A 14,343-nucleotide genomic window follows, 5' to 3' on the forward strand; every position below is an offset into this window, starting at 1 on the left:
CATGAGGTTATTGAATGATAGAATTTGGGGGGAAAATGACTTGTCTAAAGCAAATACTTTTTCAACAACACATGTACTTTCTCAGGTGGAATACATAGAAACTACCTATGACTACATCTGTGGAAAGATACAATGGAGGAGTTTAATAACAGCAGCTAAAACCAGATGAGGGGCCAACTGTGGAGTCAGCTATCTGTTGCGCATATGTAAGTTCAGGACAAAGCTGAAGAAAATTAGAACAAATCCACGAGTAAAAATATAACCTTGAGTCTTTGCCACCTGAAGTTTGAGAACATGTCAAGAATGGATTTGGCTCATTGGACATTAATGCTAGACCTGATGAGTGTGGGAGGACATGAAGACCGTCATTCATGAAGAAAACAAAAGGCCATTAACACGCAGGCAAAAATGAAAAGATCAGAGTGGATGTCGGAAGAGACGCCGAAACTTGCTCTTAGTCATAGAGCAGCTAAAGCAATTGGAAGACAGGATGATGTCAAGGAGCTGAATCGAATTTTCCAAGGGCAGCTTGGGAAGACCAAGCCAAATTTTATATTGAAATGTGCAAGGAGCTAAAATTAGACAACCGAAAGGGAAGAACATGCTCAGCATGGCTGAAACCGAGAGAGGTCGAGAGAAAATTCAAGCTTCAAAAGAGTCTGTAGGCAAAATATTGAGTGATACAGGAAACATTAAGAGAAGATGTCCAGAATATGGAGTCACTGTACCACAAAGAACTAGGTGACATTCCAGTATTTCAGGAGGTAGCATAAGAGCAAGAACCAATGATGCTGAACAAGATATTCAAGGTATACTGAATGCATTAGCCATAAACAAGGTCCAGGAATTGACAGAATACCCACTGAAATGTGTGATATTAGAGAAACACAGCCAGGACATTTATGATTATATATGTATAAAAGGATAAGTTTACACAGCGAGAAGGAATACAAGAACTAATTAGCCCACACAGCAGTACAGAGGGCTCAGTTCCACTCACTTTTGTGGAATAGTTAATGTACTGAAAGTCCCTCAACTCTTTCAGACTGCTGGGTCCAAGCTCAAGGAAGTAGACAGCAGAGTCTTCCCTCAGGCAGGACAAGCAGGGTCTTCCTGTAGGCAGCAGAAATCCAGGTGGGTCAGCAACAATCAGCAGCATGGGAGTTTAGCAAAGCAGGCTCCCATGGGATCTCAAACTCAAGTGATGCACAGCAACAGGATCTACCAGCCTCAACTTCAAGTGATGTATGTGCCAGCAGCGTGGCAAAGGTCCCTGAAAAGCCTCAAGTGCTAGAGACATAATCCCATGGGCTGGCTTGGCCCACAGATAGTGAAGCACATGGCTGAGGCAAAGAACTAGCTCAAGTAGCCTCATGCTAGTCTATTCACCAGGGACAAAGAGAGAAGGGGACGGCCCTTGGAAAGCCACTTATCTTGTTGCCCTCTGATGATGCTGCGACCTTATTAAACGCCACCCAAATGTTCTTATTGGCCTAGTTGGCACTATACACCTAACAATCATGGTCCACCCCTTGCCAACTTGTTACTTGAACACAATTCTTTAGTCATATATAATTTCCAGACATTAAAGAAATCACACATCTAACATTATGCATATATAATACATATAAATGAAAACACACTGAATCTATTTGTATCTGGCATATTGTGCATGAATAAAGAAAAGATATTCAGTAAGCACACATAAAGAAGAAATACTGACAATCACATACCTAGCTTTTGCAATTGATCATGTGGTCGTAACTGATAGTTAGAATTACCTTCTTACACTACCCATTCTGTATTACCTATGCCCATGGCCAGCACCTCAACTGGCTGTGGTCATTAGATGTCTTGTCAGGATTGGGTTGCTGTAGTTTACCCTTTACTTTAATCACAGGGAATGGTAGTACTAAGAGACGGCTTAGAGGATCTCCTGGATTTCAGACACATTCTTCTTTACCTCCATTGTGTAGCATCAGGTCAATATCTCCTTGGTAATCAGGATCAACCACATCACTCAGTACAGTGACACCCTCCTTTATCTCTTGATCCAAAGGCATGAGGAGCTCAAAGTGACCAGAGGGTATTCTTAGCTACTAGTTCAGTAGAATCAGTGCTGTGTTTCCAGGTGGGAGAGTTCCTTCCTTCATGCTGTGCATGTCCAACTTTATGACTCTGTGGGTCAGACAATACCCAGTTCATGATGGGCAACTCAGGCTTGCTGGTGACTTGGTGGTATTCAGTCTCCACTAAGGCCCAGTAACAGGCCAACAGCTGTTTTTTCAAAAGGGGAGTCGTTCTCTGCAGAGGATGGCAGAACTTTGCTCCAAAATCTGTGTCTACGCTGTGATTCACCAATAGGGGCCTGTGAAAGACTCCATACTGCATCTCTATCTTACTGACACCTCTAGCACCATTGGGTCAGCTGGATCATATGGTCCCAGTGGCATAGCAGCTCATACAGCAGCCTGAATCTGTTGCAGAGCCTTTTCTTGTTCTGGACCCCACTCAAAATTGGCAGCCATGGAAAGCCATTTATTTCATTGCCCTCTGTGGTAGTTACATAATCTGGTGGCAACTAGTGGAGGGGTGGAGTCTAGCCTGTCAATCAGGTCACAGTTTGATGATCTCATATGGAGGTACTAAGGAAATAAATAGCTCCCTGGAGGCGGGACACTCACACACTCCCTGACAGACATTCCTGTTGACAAACCACATGGAGACAGGTTGATGGCAGCCAGAGCCTTGGAGCTGAAGGAGCCACATCGAGACCCATGCCAGTGCTGAGATGCTTCTACCACCATTGGATACACAAGACTGTGATCCTCCTGCATTTGGCGTCATTGCATGACTGCGTGAGTCTAAAGAGGAATTTATGGACTAGTATCAACATATGGGGTAGTATCGGACTTACAGATTTGATCTGGACTTGACTGGGATGTTTTCTCAATATATAATTGCTCTTTTATATAAAACTCTATCTCATACACATAAGAGTGTCTATGAATTTGTTTCTCTGGTCTACCCAGACAACACACCCTCCAATCAAGCTGCGAACTGATTAGACTCTGCCCACACGTTCTTGCTGGCATAGCTGGCACAATAAACCAGAGAATCACAAAATATTTCAGAAAGCTGAAGGAACACTGGAAACACTCACTCATCTGTGCCAGGAAATTTGGAAGACAGCTATCTGGCCAACAGACTGGAAGCAACCCACATTTGTGCCCATTCCAAAGAAAGGTGACTCAACAGAGTGTTCAAACTCTATCATTGATATCACACATAGTGAAATTTGCTTCAGATCATCCAACAGTGATTGCAGCAGTACATTGACAGGGAACTGCCAGAGTTCAGGCCGGATTCAGAAGAGGGCATGGAACAAGGGATACCATTTCTGATGTCAGATGGATTTTGACTGAAAGCAGAGAATACCAGGTAGACGTCTGCTTGTATTCCATTGACTATGCAAAGACAGTCAACAGTGTGGACTATTAAAAGCTGTGGATAATTTTGGAAAGTATAGGAATTCCAGAACACTTAATTGTACTCATTCAGAACTTGTACGTGGATCAAGAGTCAGTTGTGTGAACAGAACAAGGGAATGCTGCATGGTGTAAAATCAGGAAAGGTGTGTCTCAGGGCTGTATCCTCTCACCATACTTGTTCAGTCTGTATACTGAGAAACTCATCAGATAAGCTGTATTATATGAAGAAGAGTAAGGCATCAGGATTGGAGGAAGGCTTATTAACAACTTATGATATGCAGATGACACACCCTTGCTTATTGAAAGTGAGGAAGACTTGAAACACTTGATGAAAAATCAAGTATTGCAGCCTTCAGTATTGATTACAACTCAATGTAAATAAGACCAAAATCTTCACAACTGGAACAATAGGCAACATCATGATAAATGGGGAAAAGATTGAAGTTGTCAAGGATTTTGTCTTGTTTGGATTCACAATCAATGTTCATGGAAGCAGCAGTCAAGAGATCAAAAGATATATTGCATTAAGTAAATCTGCTGCATAAGAGCTCTTTAGAGATTGTGATAAGAGCTGTATGAGGCCCCAATCAAACTATTAAAAAAAACCTCTTTAGAATACTGAAGGACAAGGATGCTACTTTGAGGACTAAAGTGCATCTGACGCAAGCCATGGTATTTTCCATTGCCTCATATGCATGTGAAAGTTAGACATTGAGCAGACAGCAAACAACAAAAACCATCATTGTGTGCTCACTTTCCCCATATAAATGTTGAAGACAAATATGTGTATAAGTAACTGTGGTGAAGAAGGCTGATGGTGCCAGGCTATCAAGAGATATAGCGCTGGGGTCTTAAAGGTTTGAAGGTAAACAAGCGACCATCTAGCCCAGAAGGAACTAAGTCCACATGGAAGAAGCACACCAGCATGTGTGATCATGAGGGGCCGAAGGGACCAGGTATCAAGCACCAAAGGAAAAAAAATCATGTCATTGTGAATGAGGGGGAGTGTGGGATGGGGATACAATGTCCATCTGTGGACAACTGGACATCCCTTGCAGAGGGGTAGTGGTAGGAGATAAGTCACTCAGGGTACATTGTAGCATTGATGAAGCACACAACTTTCCTCTAGTTCTTGAATGCTTCCTCCCTCCCCACTATCATGATCCCAATTCTACCTTATAAACCTGGTTACACCAGAGGATGCACAGTAGGGAATATGGGAACTGGAAACACAGGACAGATGAACCCCTCAGGAACAGTGGTGAGAGTGGCGATACCGGGAGGGAGGAGGGAAGCAGGGCTAGAAAGGGGGAACCAATTACAAGGATCTACGTATAACCTCCTCCCTGGGGGGAGAACAACAGAAAGGTGGGTGAAAGGAGATGTCTGGCAGTGTAAGATATGATAAAATAATAATTTATAAATTATCAAGAGTTCATGAGAAAGTGGGGAGTGGGGAGGGAGGGGAAAATGAGGAGCTGATTCCAGGGGCTCAAGCGGAAAGCGGGTGTTTTGAGAATGATGAGGGCAACGAATGTACAAGTGTACTTTACACAACTGATGTGTGTATGGATTGTGATAAGAGTTGTATGAGCCCCAATAAAATGATTAAAAAATAATATAAAAAAGAGAGTTGGACATAAAATGATTAAAAAATGATTTAAAATAATATAAAAAGAGAGAGTTGGACATTGAATAACTAAAATAAGTCAATTGGACATTGAATAACTAAGATGGACATTGAATAACACTGAATAACTAAGTTGCATTTGAATTGTGGTGCTGGAGAAGATTATTTTAAGTACCATGGACTGCCGAGAGGACAAACAGATCAGTCTTTTAAACAGTAAGGCCAGAGCGCTCCTTAGAGGCCGGGATGGTGAGACTTTGTCTTACATACTTGGGAAAGATCGTCGGGAGAGACCAGTCCCTGGAGAAAGACATGAAGCTTGGTAAAGTGGAGGGACAGTGAAAAAGAGGAAGACTTTTAACAGGATGGATTGACAGTGACTTCAGCAACGAGCTCAGCATGGGAATGATTGTGAAGATGGCAAAGCCTTGCACGGTTATTTGTTCTGTTGAGCATAGGATGACTGCGGGTCAGATTACACTCAACAACAATAACAACAACACAGTGCAAAAACACAGCAGATAGGGAGAAAAGACATCTGCCTCCTCAGGAAAGGATCTGAAGTAACATCATAAAACGCAAGAATTCTTTGGGAGAAAAGAAGGCATTTGGGAAGTGAAATGGCCACATGTAACGTGTTCCCTGGCTGCCCTAGGGCTGTCACTCTTCTCTAGGTGAAAGGGCAAAAAAGAAAGAAATGAAGCTTCCAGGAAATGCCTAGTCCATGAGCTTAGAGCTCAGTCTACTTGTATCCATGGAAGTGAATTCATTGATCCCTGCAGCCTGTGTGGTTGGTCTTATGCACACATTACTTGGCTTGTAGTAACTGTGCCATATTCCAGCAGAGCTTTCCATTGCTTGTTCTCAAGCAGTGAGTGCTTAATGAATGATTTTGCCTATTGCTATTCATTAAAGCATATTCACACTGAATGGACTGTCGATCTTTCCCAGGATTGATTGGCTTAGAGGAATCATTCATGCTGAAGAAAGAATGGACCAGGAACTTGGGAGGAACTAATTAGAAAGGCCTATGAATTATCTGTGGACACTTGTTTCATTTAGTAAATCATTCATTAATTTATCCATTTATCAATCAAGTGAAGAGTAAACCATGCATGCCTAGATCTGTCCAGTCTCTGAAAACAAATATAAAAAGGAATTGGTTGAAAACATGAACACGTAGGAAAACATGATTGCTTTAGTATGAGAGACTTTAAACACAGGCTACCTAACTTCAAATCTTGACCCTGCCACTTAATAGTTGAGTGACCTTACTCAAATTATCTATACACCCTCTGCCTCAGTGTCCTCATTTTAAAAATATAAATAATGTAGTACCTGCCACAAGGAATTAAAATACAATAATAAGATAATTTAATTTAATCAAGAATGTAAAGTTCTTCATCTTAACCTGTATGTAGTAGGAGGTTCACAGAGGTTAGTTGCTATTATTGATTGATTATTTAATGCTGTTGGATAACGGTTAGTTATTGTCATATGTGGCAGACAGTGGCATATAGGTAATGACAAATCTCAGATCGTCTGGGAGACAGAGGATGTTTGAGACAAGGCTGCATGCAGGCAAAGATATGATGAGTGCGTGGCGGATTTCCAGAAGGACTAGTGGGGTGAGAACATTTCAGGAAGAGAAGATAGTGTTTAAGTAAGTTACCCAAGGAAGCTGACATATTTGGAAAACTATGCGCACTTCGGAATTGCTTGGTCACAAAATGGTTGGGATAAGAAGGAGAGGAGACTAGTCAGGGAAGCAGAGACTAATTCTTATGCTTTGGATTATCCCCGATCTACAACTGGGTTTCATTCTGATGATTTCACAATATATTGGTTCTGCGTAAGTCAAATAGCTAATTGTTTTAAAATTGATTTTCATGATCATTGTCTTTTATTATGGTTATCTTTATAAACCTGATCTTTATCTTTGGGGAGAGGTTGACATTAAATTGATAACATCAGCAAATTATGGGAAGAAATATTGTATGCAGTACATATTACAACAGATTGTTGTTTTTTTAGGTTCCATTCAGTCAGTTCCAACTCATAGGGACCCTACTTCTGACAGATGACACACCGTCCAGTGCTGTGCCAATCCTTATATTTATTCTTGTACTTGAGCCCACGGTTGTAGCCACTGTGTCAATCATCTTTTGAGGTCCTTACTCTTTTCCCCTTACAAGAGAAAAACAGGGCTTCCTGCTCCCGCAAACAGTTCAGGCTCAGAACCCACAGTGGAATTCTTCCCTGCCCTCTAGCGTTGGTATGAGTCAGCATCAAACTCAATGGCAGTGAGTTTGGTGTTCTGTGTACTTTACTAAACATGATGTCCTTCTCCAGGGTCTAGTCTCTTCTGATAACATGCCCAAAGTTAATGAGATGAAGTCTCACCATCTTCACCTCTAAGAAGCATCCTGGCTCTATTTCCAAGACAGATATCTTGGTTCTTTTGGCAGTCTATCATACCTTCCATATTTTTTGCCAACACCATAGTTCAAGTGCATCCATTTTTTCTCTGGGTCTTCCTTACTCGTGTCCAACTTTCACATGCATCTGAGGCAATTAAAGATACCATGGCTAGGGTCAGGTGCACCTTAGTTCTCAAGGTGACATCCTTTCGTTTCAACATTTTAAAGAGGTCTTGTACAGTCAATTTCCCTAATGCAACTGTCCTTTGCTCTCTTAAGTGCTGCTTCCATGAGCACTGATTGTGGACCGAAACAGGATGAAATTCTTGACGACCTCACTTATCATAATGCTACCTATTGGTCCAGTTGTGAAGATTTTGGTCTTATCCACATTGAATCATAATCCATACTAGAGGCTGCTCTCTAGGTTTCTCAGGAGCACAATGAAGTGTTCTGGAATTCCTATTCTTCTCAAGTTATCCATAGTTTGTTACGATCCACACAGTCTTGGCATATGAAACACGAGTAACTATATTTCTAGTGTTCTCAGCTAAGATACACCTGATGTCAGCAATGATATTCCTTGTTCCGTGTCCTCTTCTGAATCTGGCCTGAATCTCTGCAACCATTGTTAGATGATCTTCAGTAAAATTTTACAGACATGTGATATTGTTCTATAATTTAAGCACATTGTTGACTCTCTTTTCTTTGGAATGAGTACAAATATGAATCTCTTCCACTCAATTGGCCAAGTAGCTGTTTTCCAGATTTCATGGACTAGCTGAGTGAGTGCTTGCAGTGCTTCATCAGCTTGTTGAAACTTTTCAGGTATTCCGTCAATTCCTGGAATCTTGTTTTTGGCTAAAGCTTTCAGTTCAGCTTGGATTTCTTTCTTCAATACCATGGGTTCTCACTCATATGCTACCTCTTAAAATGAGTGAATGTCGATCAGCTCTTTTCAGTACAGTGACTCTGTGGATTCTTTCCATGTTCTTGGAATGCTTCCTGCACCATTCAATATTTCTCCATAGAATCTTTCAATATTACAACTCGAGACTTGAATTTTTTGAGCTCTTTTAGTTTAAGTATGCTGAATGTGTTCTTTCTTTTTGGTTTTTTAACTCTGGGTCTTCGCGAGAGATTGGATATACCAAAAAGAAAAATGACAGCCATGAGTGTGACTTGTAAGTCAGATATGTTGTATACTGAGGGACTAATTACATATTCTGTAGCCCGGGGATGCAAGTCACTGAAGGATTCTGATCAGAATGTGACATAGTGACATTTTCAGATCATGCCAGTATCAGCGGAAAGGAGAAAGGTAGAAAGGAGATATTGGAATTGGACTGGAAGCAGACATACCACTCAGGAAGCTCTAAGGCACTGGCAAGAAATGATGACTGCACTAAGTCAGTGGCAAAGAAAAATAGAGGGACACCAAACGAGAGATTTTCAAAGGCAGATCCAACTGAAAGAAGAAGAATCTTAGATAACTCTCAAGAGCTTTATGAGAAGGGAACATTGAAGGAGAATTACGTTTGGGGGCATGAAGATGAATGCGGAGACCTGAAAGTGGCGATGCCCAATGAGTTGGATGGGAGTTGGATAGAGAGCAAGGAGGAGATTGCTCCGAGGAATGTAGAGGAAGAAGATGCAAAGAAAGACTGACCACTGAAGAGCCCCATATTTCATGGTGAGGCTGAGGAAGAGAAGCCTGTGGAAGAGATGGAGAAAAAATAGCAATTGCACGAGGAGAAGAAGGAGAAGAGAGGCTGATTACTGAAACCAGAGGAAACATTTCAACACTTAAAAAAAAGGTCGGCGCCAGGCTCTGACATTTTGGTGCTGTTGAGGGTGCAGGAGAGCGTGGCCCACCGTACTCTCAGAGAAAGTGGAAGGAAATTCCTACACAGAAGAGTGGTAGTAGCTGAACTGCATGCTTCCTGCTAAACTAGCTCCTCAGGCATCCTGGCTCTGGTGATTGCTATGGGAGATTGGATGACTGTTACAGATCCAGAAAGCATAAATATATCTCAATATACCTCAGAAACAAAGATGTCTCTATCAAGTTTATCCTCACATCAAGTGCTATGTTCTTCAATACCTTTATCAAAAAATGTACAGAGTTTTTTCAGTGCCTTCTGCATGGAAGAGAATATTGAACAAAGTATTTCTTATCTTGTTCAGGAATTGACTACTTTCGGCTTTCCTTCATTATATAAAGACTCCAAAGACAAAGATGCCAAGAGAGAATTAAATATATTTGCTGTTTTAAATTGCATGAATGAATTACTTGTACTTCAACGGAAGAACCTTCTAGCTCAGGAAAATGTGGAAACACAGAATCTGAAACTGGGAAGTGATGTGGATCCTCTACAAGGCTGCTATGCAAAACGTAAGGAACAACTGGGATCCTTCAGGAGAGAAATGACTGGACTTCAGGAAAGAGACAGACAGCCACAATGCAAGCACGGGGATCTGCACCAGCTGCCTAAAAATGAGAAGGATGAGGTGCGAAAATTACAAAATATCATTGCAAGCCGAGCTACACAGTACATTCATGATATGAAAAGAACGTGAATATAATAAAAGAATGTCTACATCAACTTGTTATGAACCAAAAGAATAAAACAATAGCTATGGATGTTTTAAACTGTGTGGGATGAGCTGATTGAAAAAGAGACTCCTGGAGAACTGGCAAAACTGAAACCAGGAATGAAGATGAAATGTATAAAATTCTCTTGAATGATTATGAATATCATCAGAAACAAATCCTAATGGAAAATGCTGAACTTAAGAAGGTTCTTCAGCAAATGAGAAAGGAAATGCTTTCTCTTCTTTCTTCCCCAAAGCAGAAACCTCGAGAAAGAGTCGATGATAGGACAACTGTTGTTTCTGATGTTGCAGATGACGCTGGGGAAGTAAGTCGAGAGAGGATGCCGGATCTTTGCTGCGCAGCGGTGAGCGAGCAGCTGACCAATCGCATCCGGACACAGTGGAGCATTTTGAAAAGTCATGTCGAAAAAGTGGATAAAGTTTCAAAGTTGCACTTAGATGGCTTTCATGAGGACGATGTCATTTCTCGACCATGAACAGGAGGCTGAAAAGCTTGAATGAGAAATTCAGCAGCGTGAAGAAATGATTAAAACTCAGGAACCACTTCTACAGCCGCAGCTTACTACCGCGTGTGACGATCCTAGCCCTTCTCTCCCACGAGACTGTCATTTGTTGGAAGAAAAAGAACGTCTCAAAGGAGAGTGCTCTTTATTTAAAGAGCAAAAATAGACTTTGGAGAGAGAAAGACGGAGTTTTAAAGAAGCCTTTTTGCCTGGGATTGGAGAGTAAGGCGTTTGAAGAAGAGCCAGTTGGCTAAAGCAACAGTTTTAAAATAAGACTACCTCTGAGCCCCAGAACTCGGAAAAGGTGAAACTTTTCAGCGCCTTCTCAGGAAATTCTGATCGGACAATCACTGAAGGCCAGGGCAGAGGCAGCCTCACAGTGTGTGCCACAGGTCTCCCGCAGGCACATCTAAGTTTACTGAATCCCTTCCGACTTCTCCTCCTCCCCCCTTGGGCCAGACACGCTCCTGTGCATCTGAACGTAGGATTACTCAGCTGAAAGTCAAGTTTGTGAACCAAAGACACCAAAAAGTTCAAGCAAGGTACTGAATATAACTCATGAAGAAACGAAACCAAATCAGGTTGGGAGAGAATGTCTAAGTCAGTCACGGAGCCTGGCGCCCGGACCTGGGTCACAGGAAGGTTGCTGCAGTGGATGCCGCTTGACCTGCACAGATTCTCATGTAGCAGAAGATGACCTACCTTAGACACGGGGACCTGACTTTTCTGCATTTGTGTGTTTGTAACCGTCCACAGCTGAGCTGAAACAAGGTGTAGCATAAAGTCTATCATCTCTAAACAAAAGAGAGCGGTCTGAGTTGTTTGAACCCTCCTGTCTTCCTCCAAAGAGCTAAAATGTTAAATCCGTTTAAAAAAGATATAAAAGCTTTGGATATGTATTTTTAGTAACAGAAGCATCTAGCTCTGTGAATGAAAGAATGTATATATGTTTGAATGAGAACACAAACACTAGCATGAATTTCCTCTTGTAGATATTAAAAATAGCACTTTTAGGAAATGGATTATTGTAAACGCTTAAGTTTTATCTCAAATACAGTTGGTGTTGGAAGTTTAGCCCTTATTTGAATGTACACTGTGGATTTTGAACAAAGCAAGTTCTATCTTTATTATGTTTAGCGTGATTTGAAATTACCTCTTTTATAAGTGTTAAATAAAGTGAAATTTATGTATGTTTAGTACATAGATGAGAGAAATCAGGAGCCAGATTTTGAAGACAGAGCAAAAGTGCTTTAAAATTTAATTGTAAGGAGAAATTAATATTTCCTGAACATGTTTTTTTAAATCTGTAAATCCAAGCTGCCCAGAGGGGAAGTCTTTGGAACAGCTTGTGAGGGAGAGCAGAGTCCCCTACAAGTAGAAAAACTCTTGGGTAGAGACTTCAAAAAAAATTTTATATCATCTTAAGGAAAATTTCTAATGAAAACACATGTCAGAAATTGTTGACATGTGTCTTATCAGTTCTAACCACTAGTGTGTTCTACAGCAAGACTGTTACAATTTTAGAAACTTATTTGTATATTATATTCCCTCAGAATACAGGTCGTGTCTTTTTGAGCTAAAAACTTCTAATAAAATGTATCAGGCAATAGGTACTATAGTTTATGGCAGCCTGGCAGCAAAATCCTCAATTTTCAAACCAGTAACCCTTATATCAGATCCATACACATTTATGAACTTTTTCCCACCCCATCTTCCTCTTTGATATGTAGTTTTAAGATTCATAAAATTGCCTCCCTCAGCTCATGAAAGCACATCTCCTTCAGGCTCATTTTCCCATGGCACATTCAAAGATATTTCTCAAGTCTAATTAAAAAAAAAACCCAAAACTTTTTACGGTGACCTGAGTGAAGATTTTTCTGAGCAGATCAGTTTCAGCAATTTTGTTTTATGTCACTGATTGCAATCCCACCAAATGTAACCTGACTTATCTCACTTCCTCCCAGGATTTCCTCCTCTTTCTTAACACTTCTGAACTTTATCCTGGGATAAATGTTGCCCTTTTGATCCCAAATGGTAGATGATTCAAAGATATGTTATTGTTTACCTTATAAGCTTGTCTATTGTTTAGCTGAAAGTTGAGCTATAGGGTTGAGTTTATTTGCATACATGAAGGGCGACTAGGGGCTATAGTCTCAGAAATACAGGGAACCTCGTCTTTTAAGGTCAGTCCCAGATTCTTATAAAAATCCAAAAGCAATACATTATTTAGATCCAGAAAAAACAAACTCATGTCATCAACTTGGTTTCAACCCATAGTAACCCTAAAGGACAAGGTAGAACTGTCCCTTTGGGTTTTCAAGGCTGTAAATTTTAACAGGAGCGAAACGCCTCGTTTTTCTCCTGAGGAGTGATTGGTAGGTTCAAACTGCTGATCTTGTGTTTAGCAGCTCAGTGGGGAACCCACTGCATCTTTTAGATCCAGGTCATGCATGTATTTTCTTCTTTTTAAAAGTGGTGCCAGATTATCAGGGAGATAAATTAGGAAAAGGCAAACTTAAGAGCTACGTAAGCTATCTTGATTCCAACAACAATTCTTCTACCATCAATCAGCACCATCAAGATGGTGGCCGACCACACCGCTTGGATTTGTGTTTCTCTCCAGGGCTCTGCCAATGGTCTAATCTCCCTCATCAGGCTGCTTACACTTTCAGGAAGGGTAACTATGGCAGAGCGTTGGAGAACCCGTTGACTGTGAGCATTCTAGAGAAGTGCAGTTGACCTCCATCATTGAATGGGGATACAACTAGTTGTTTCTTACTTGGATCAAAATGCCACAGACAACAGAGGTGTGTGCTTTGCAATCCAATGCAGCCCTTGTAGCCCTTGTTTACCACGGCAATTCCTTAGCCATTTGGAACCAGTTTGAAGCCCTGGTTTAAAGCTAGTATTTACGGAGAACGTATCTGATGTAAGTCATAGTATTTTGGACATCTCTTAGGCTTGGGAAAGCTGGACGATCAAAGGACCCTTGCATTTTGAATTGTGGTGCTGCCAATAATTAATGAAAGTAGCATAGATTGCCAGAAGAACAAATAAGTCTGTCTCAGAAGAACAGACAGAAGGCTCCATAGAAGTAAGGAAGGGGAGACTTGGTCTCATGTATTTAGGAACTATTGTCAAGCAAGACCAGATCATGTAGAAGAGCATCATGCTTGGCATGGGAGAGGTTCGGCAGAAAAGAAGATACTCCACAAGACGGATTAACACAGTGGCTGTAACAGTGGACTGAAGCATGAGGGTGAGGATGGAGAAGGACTGGGCATTGTTTCCTCCTGTTGTCAGAAACAATAACAACATCTATGGAGGCATTTTTTGAAACCATTTTGTGGTTGTTGTTATGTGCCATTGACTCTGTTCTGACCCAGAGTGAGCCTACGCACAACACAATGAAACACTGCGGGGTCCTGGGTCATCCTCCCAATTGTCCCCATGCTTGAGCCCATAGTTGCAGGCAGCGGGTCAATCCATCTCATCTAGGGCCTTTCTCACTTACGCAACCCCTCCACTTGACCAACCAGGATGTCCTTCTCCAGGGACTGGTCTCTTCTGATGACACGTACAAAGTGTATAAGACAGAGTCTCCCCATCTTTGCCTCTAAGGAGAGCTCTGACCATTCTTCTTCCAAGACAGGTCAGGTTGTCCTTTTGGCTGCCCATGGCAC

At 41.4% G+C, this 14,343-nt stretch overlaps 1 pseudogene; it reads left to right on the forward strand.

Annotated features, from left to right (window-relative positions):
• The first annotated feature begins 9,527 nt into the window (after nucleotides 1-9,527).
• Nucleotides 9,528-11,367, forward strand: LOC142426356 (afadin- and alpha-actinin-binding protein-like; annotated as a pseudogene).
• Nucleotides 11,368-14,343: the final 2,976 nt, after the last annotated feature.

Source organism: Tenrec ecaudatus, chromosome 14 (genome assembly GCF_050624435.1).
Source record: "Tenrec ecaudatus isolate mTenEca1 chromosome 14, mTenEca1.hap1, whole genome shotgun sequence".
In the NCBI taxonomy this organism is placed as follows: domain Eukaryota; kingdom Metazoa; phylum Chordata; class Mammalia; order Afrosoricida; family Tenrecidae; genus Tenrec; species Tenrec ecaudatus.